This window comes from Hibiscus syriacus, unplaced genomic scaffold, assembly GCF_006381635.1.
Source record: "Hibiscus syriacus cultivar Baekdansim isolate YM2019G1 unplaced genomic scaffold, ASM638163v2 tig00112343_pilon, whole genome shotgun sequence".
In the NCBI taxonomy this organism is placed as follows: Eukaryota; Viridiplantae; Streptophyta; class Magnoliopsida; order Malvales; family Malvaceae; genus Hibiscus; species Hibiscus syriacus.
Genome location: NW_024063306.1, coordinates 1,058,909 through 1,066,127, shown reverse-complemented (window position 1 = coordinate 1,066,127; position 7,219 = coordinate 1,058,909). Strand labels below are relative to the sequence as shown.

At 35.1% G+C, this 7,219-nt stretch overlaps 1 pseudogene; it reads left to right on the top strand.

Annotated features, from left to right (window-relative positions):
- Positions 1-3,019: 3,019 nt before the first annotated feature.
- On the top strand, positions 3,020-7,219 carry LOC120178069 (annotated as a pseudogene).

The following is a 7,219-nucleotide window of genomic DNA, read 5'->3' as shown; positions in this document are numbered from 1 at the left end:
GGGAGTGAGACAACACTTCCCTCAAAACCACCATTGCTAACGAGGTCATACCATGTGAGAAGCCACTTAACGTTGGCGATACAATCGTCTAAACTGCGGAAGAGTGGTCGGAAATCGGAAGCTTTCGGGGCATTAAAGAACCAAGCGATCAAGCTCTTGAAGTCGAACTCGGTGACGATATCCAGGGCGTGGTTCAGGATCCGATGAACCTCGTCGAGTATAACGTCGACCGGACGCAAGTAGAGCGGTTTCTTGGCGGTCGTGATGAACTTGAGCAGGGTCTTCAGCAGGAAACAGCAGTTCAACTCTCTTCTCTGCCTCAAGCCTCTGTTCCAACAAAGATTCGATTTCCTGCCTGTTTTTTGGCAGCAAAATGGCTTCTACTTCATCGAATGCATAGAACACACGTTTAGCTAAATTTACGGTGCTCCCCAGCTTGTCCTCGATCTCTCTGTTCTGCTCAAAGTCTTTCATGGCCGCCATTGGAAGCAATACTGGATGAGCTAATGGTTGATGTACATGATCAGTTAAGCTTTAGTTGAACTCCTGATTTTATATCGTCTTGTCGGAATGTTCGATACACGTTGGCACAACAAGTGTTTTGTTTCTTTTTTTCAAACATCGCGCGAATATATCGCTGGAATTGAACAACATCCTCAAGGTCTCGCTAGACACGACATGATTGGTCCGAACTTTCCAGGCTACGGTTTTTTTTTTTTGTAGAAAACTTGAACATGAAGATATGTGATGTAGCTTTTGGTTTAGTCAACGTGGTTATTGACTTTAGATTTAAAAAGAAAGAAAGAGTAAACTATATATTTAGTACTTAAACTTATAATTTTTTTAAAACTATAAATAATGTTTAATTTTTGTTTCATTTTACTATCTCACCGTTAAAAACTTAACGCATTTAGTACATAAATTATCAATTTTGATATGTTTTACTATCTAAACTTTTAATTTTTTTTTCAAAAACTTAACGTTAAATTTTGAACAGTGATATTAAAATAAGGTATAATTTTAAAAAAATTAAAATTAATAATTTAAATACTAAATGCATAATTTACCCAAAAAGAAAATACAAAGCGGAGTCACAGTCAGAGACCACCAGCAAAAAGCCGAAAAATTGCGCCACCGAGTGTCAACTGCCGGTCGTGGAGAAGATCGCGCGTTGGAGTAGAAACATCGAGCTTCCCCAACAGAAATATTTGGTGGAAAATTATATTTGTAATTTATGACGTGTAAAATTATAAAATTTAATATAAATTAAATCGTTAGTAAAACATATAAAGAAAAAATTAAATTATAGGAGGATTTAATCGTATTGGATGGTGTGAGTAGTAAAGAAAGTATTGTGCTCGACTCGTACTCGTTAAAAAAAATTATTACTCGACTCGACTCATTGCTCGTTAAACTCGTTAAACTTTTACTCGACTTATATTAGTTAAAAAAATCTCACGGTGGGCAATTCATACTTGTCGGAGGTCTTCCACGGAAGTTGCTCTCAATCTAGTGTTAGGGGCAGCCTATTACTCTACCTCCCCTTACCCCATTACATATGGGAATAAGGTCAGCTAATTTTTTTATGCTAGTTAAAAAAGCTTGTTGTTCGACTCATGTTTGTTAAGCTCACTGAAAATTTTATCTTATTTTTTAACTATAGGTAAAGTCTAATAATAGTATAAATTAATAGATTAGTCATTTATCATGTTTTATTATCTATTAATGAATTAATAATTTTTGAATGAAATATTTTTTTTAAATAACTACTAAAAATTTAACTAGATTCTCGTGAACTTATTAAGTCAAGTTAGACTTTGCTCGATTCAATTCGTTAAGCTCTCGAGTCGAGTTCTAGTTCGATTCGAGTCAACCCGAATCAAGCTTTTATCAAATTTTAACCGAGTTAAATTCGAACTGCTCAACTTATTAAGCATTCCTAATTCTCTTTACAAGTTCGAGCACTTGTTTGCTTTTTGCAAGTGTGTGTTAGGCGTGGACGCACTTAGCCCTCCAAAGATTAAGTGTATACTCATTATTTTAAATAAATAGTTAAATATAGTTGAAACATTAAAAAAAAAAAATAATTTGGACCACCACGTCATTTTCATTCCGATCACCGTCGATCGTCGTAGATGGTGGTCGTTCGGTCCCAAAATGGGATGGGTCGGTTTGTTTGTACCCCTTAGTCCGAATTTAGTGGTTGTTGCACAGGAAACTGTCTCAAACCCCATGAATTTGGACTGAAACATTTTGATTTCTTCACTTTCAATCTCAAATTCGTGGACTTCGGAGCAACTTCCGAAAAAATGGAGGTCGGATTCTAACTCACGATGTCGAGGCGAAACAACCATCCCATTTTGGGACCAAACGACCACCATCTACAGTGGTCGATGGTGGCCAACGATGACATCCGATCATCTTTTATTTTTATATTATGTAACATTTTTATCATTTTAATAATAAGTATTTTTGTCATTTTAATAATATAATATTTTTTTAGATTATGTCATATAGTACAAAATTTATATTGTCTCATTATCAAAACAATTTAAAAAAATACTAGAATCAAGAATCAATATAGACTCGAATAATATTTTATATAGTGACTTCAATAGTTAAAATTAGTGTTATTTTTTTTAAAAGTTCTAAGTTTAAGTAGTTGTATTTGTGAGTATGTGTGCGTTGTCAATAATTAATAAAGATTATTTTATATTAAATAATAATAATAATAAAATGTTTACATCACCATCCATTAAAAAAAATGAGGGAGTAAATAAAATGATTTAATTTATAAAATTAAGTGAGTTTAATAAAAAAATAAAAGTTGAGTTAAGAAAATAAGAAAGATGATAGTTCATTGAAGAACGATATAATTTATACTAAAATTTAAAAATTATTTAGAATAATAATAATAATTTGGGGTATCTTATTAACTCAAAAATAAATCAGATCGGATGTGCTCCAAAATTGCAAATGAAAGAACAAAAACGAGGCAGTGGTATGTGATCCAAGAGAGTTGTCTCTAACAATCGCAGGCAAATTGTGATTGCTAAGTGACTCGGTGCTTACCAACTCACCAACACTCGCGTCCCTTTCTTTTAAGCGCTGACAACCACTTCTCTTTGTATTCTCTTTTTGTATTTTTGTTTTTTCTTTCATCGGACTCGAGATCCACTTGTTCCCCCTCCCAATTCACTCCGCGTCAACCGAGTCGAGATTCTCACCCGGCTTCCAATTTGTGAATACCCCTTAACTATTTCTTCATCCCCTTTTCAAATGTTTTACTCGCCTGGGATTCCAACTTCGCTCTCTTTTAGAGGGTAGAGATCTGATTTTACACCTTCTTTAGGTTTCAAGCTGCTCCAAGTTTGGGTAAATTTTGATGTTTTTTTCTCAGATCAATGAACTCGTTTTTTTAGACCCAGTCCGAGCTCAGACCAAATCGACGATCGTTTCCGAGTTGTGACGACGTAGAATAGAGTTATTTCCCCCTCAGAATTTGGATTCCTTTTCAAGTGTAGGGTTAGAGCATGTCGGCTGTGCGAAGATGGAGCGAGGGAATGTCCTCGGATAATGTTAAGGGTTTGGTTTTAGCCATTTCTTCAAGTTAATTTATTGGGGCAAGCTTCATTGTTAAGAAAAAAGGGTTGAAAAAAGCCGGTGCTTCTGGCGTCAGGGCAGGTACTGCAATTTATAAAAAAAACTTCTTTTTTGATGATTTGATTTCGGATTTCTTTCTTTCTTTTAATTGGAAATATCAATTAGGTTTAAACAACGTGCTGTGATCTGGGATTCTGTAAATAATAGTTCGCTCAATTTCAGACTTTCAGTGAGGTGTAAATGATGGAAATTTATTTGACCTTTGATTCTAATTCATCTATGCGTGAATTAATTGATTTGAGCTCTTGTCAATCTAGTATGTGAACTTGTATTTAGTATATAAGCTGCATGTTCTTTTTCTTCATGAAGTTTACCAGTTCTGTTTATCGAATCCCCTGGTTACTTTCGATTCCATTCATCATATTTTATTATGCATCCTTTTGATCCTGTGTTTATGTCATCCTTGAATGTATGTATCTTAAACTAAATTGTTTACGAAATTCCTCAATCTGGCCAAGTTTGTTTGTGCACAAATTTGCATAATGTTTGAAAGAAAGATATAATAGGTGTTTAGAATGCAATTGGAGTAAATGATATGTTTTCTGTTTTCCAAATTCCAGATGATATTAGGATTTGCATGTATGTTTAGCTGCTATATAACAATTTTGTTTCTATTCATATAATTCTGTTTGTATTGCATAAAATTTTCTGTTTCATTTGTAATTATACATTTTTTTGTTGTATCTCTATTATCTAAAGAACTCATAAATGCATATCATTTAGTGTTTCTTCTCCTTTTTATTCCTTAATGAAGAGTTTTTATTGTTCTTTTGCATTATCAATCCGAATGACATTAGCTTTTCTGTATTTTTAATCAGGAGTCGGAGGGTATTCATATCTGCTTGAGCCACTTTGGTGGGCTGGCATGATAACAAGTGAGTTTTTTGGATTTCTCGTTGATAATTAACTCGAGATCTTATGGGTTTTTTTAATTCCTTTTCTCATTTTTAGCATATTTTCCAAATATTATCCTTAAAAGATGATGTTATAAAAGCTATGTTAAACCAATTAAAAATGAGGTATTCTTGTCAATAATATATCTTGCATCTATAAATATATGATTTTCTTAGTTATATTCCATGCTTACAGCTCAATGCTCCGGAAGTCATCAGACTCTGCTGCCTTTTTAAACATTTAGTGAGATGGTTGAGTTTTTGCTTATGGTTCATGATTCTAGATGAAAAAGTAGTTGATTCTAACTGTTAATCAACTTTGCAACAGTGGTCGTGGGGGAAATTGCTAATTTTGCTGCTTATGCATTTGCACCAGCCATACTTGTCACTCCACTTGGTGCTCTCAGCATCATTATCAGGCATGCAAATTTGTCACTCAAATTTAGCTTTGGCATTTAAGTGTTGGTGTTAATTATCACTTCTCATGCAGTGCGATACTTGCGCATATCATTTTGAGGGAAAGGTTACACACTTTTGGGATTCTTGGTTGTGCTTTGTGTGTTGTGGGCTCAACAACAATTGTATTGCATGCTCCCGCAGAACGTCAGATTGAATCCGTAGCAGAAGTTTGGGCTCTTGCTACAGAGCCAGGTTGCATTTCTTTTGATATTGTTCTTAGCTCTTTATCATTTTTTTTCTTCTCAAAATCGTTGAACTGCAGAAAAGGAAAATGAATGTTTCCTCTTTGATATTTTTGCAGGTTTTTGTTTTACACGGCTCTGGTCTTAACAATTGTCTTTATACTTATATTCCACTTTGTTCCACAATATGGACAGACACACATTATGGTTTACATTGGAGTTTGCTCCCTCGTGGGTTCTATTTCGGTATGCATAAGAACTAGGCTATTGGTTGCTTAATTCTGTGTGCGTTCGATGTTATTGCCCTTTTTTCTCCCTCCAATTGTCATTTTTAATCATGTTCTTTGACAGGTCATGAGCGTTAAGGCACTTGGTATTGCCTTGAAGTTAACCTTTTCGGGAATTAATCAGCTTGTGTATCCACAGACATGGGCCTTTACGTTAGTTGTGGCTACTTGTGTGATTACCCAAATGAATTATTTAAACAAGGTAATGGTTACACATCGTCTTTTCTTCCTTTGGTACCCTTATCTTTCTTTTGATGCCTACATTTATGCATTTCTTTTGATTAATTTTCATGACCCTTCAAAGAAAAGAAGGTGAGAGAAACGTTGGGATGAGTGGAGAAAGATCCCAGAAGAAAATTTTTCATTTTACCTCCAAAATATTTAATATTCCCATAAAATGTTGTTTATGGATATTCTTGTCTGTGGTGTTCATAATAATTAATTTAAACTCTAAATCAGTTGAAATTTATCTTTTTATTATTTTCTTACCCTGTGAATCAAGGTCCCCTTACCTTGGTTTGTGTTGCTGATTTTCGCTAATTTTTTATTTTATCTTCATAATTGCAGGCACTTGATACTTTCAACACAGCCGTTGTTTCTCCTATATACTATGTTATGTTTACGTCTCTGACCATTTTGGCTAGTGTGATCATGTTTAAGGTAATTTCCTCTCATTAATGGTGCCTGAAAGGCTCACAAGTTTATTAATTAAAATTTTTAAAAGATCCTACTTTATACTGTCTGCTATCTCGCGCACAAATGTTTCCGCAGTTAGTTTATCTTCAACATAGAATGAGTTGCTTAATCCTCTATGTATTATATTTTCCCTTTTAAGGGAAAGGGAAGTGTGTGTAGGAGTGTGGACTGTTTGGGCATTCATGATGTTATAACTGTCGATTCCAAGTTGCAATTCCTTGTTTGATTTTAGTGTCCCTGTTCGTGACTGTTATGATATGAAATCGAACTTCTTTTTGGTGCTCTTTAGACTGCTGCTGATCCCTTTGAACCGCTCGCCTTATCTGTTTTGTTCCAATTCGGATTGACCTTGACATTACCTTAATTTTGATATTCTGATATCAGGATTGGGATAGGCAGACTCCAACTCAGATTATAACAGAGATGTGTGGGTTCGTGACCATCCTTTCGGGAACTTTTCTTCTTCACAAAACCAAAGATATGGTCGATGGTATGCTCTCATGAACCTTGAATTGTGAATCGATACTCTCTATCATTCTCCAACATCTATCCTTTTAGCAAAGAAAGAATGTATGGATGTAACTTTTTCGAAGCTCTTTCGGTGTTTCAAACGTTGATAGATTATGCTCAATCAGGCCCGAGTTTGTCGACATCTATGTCCATGCGATCATTAAAGCATGAAGAGGAGGAATTGTTAATTGAAGGCATCCCCTTAAGCGGCAGGATTCATTGAGACGGTTCAAATAGCACCTGTGGAGAAAAACCTCGAGGCCTCGATGATTGTATTTTATTACCAGCCACAGCTTATGCCATCCTATCCATTTTTTGGAGGTCCTTAGAGGAGGTGAGATGATTTTCATGGCATTTTCCCTTTTATTATTATCCCCTTGGCTTCAAGATGAGACTATACATTTCAGCTTTTGCCTGCCTTCGCCTATGCCATAGCTATCCCGGTTGGTCGATACAGGAGATACGACCCAAATGTAACATCTTGAGCACAGGTGGTTAATACGTAGTGTTATGCTTTGCTTTATTGTAT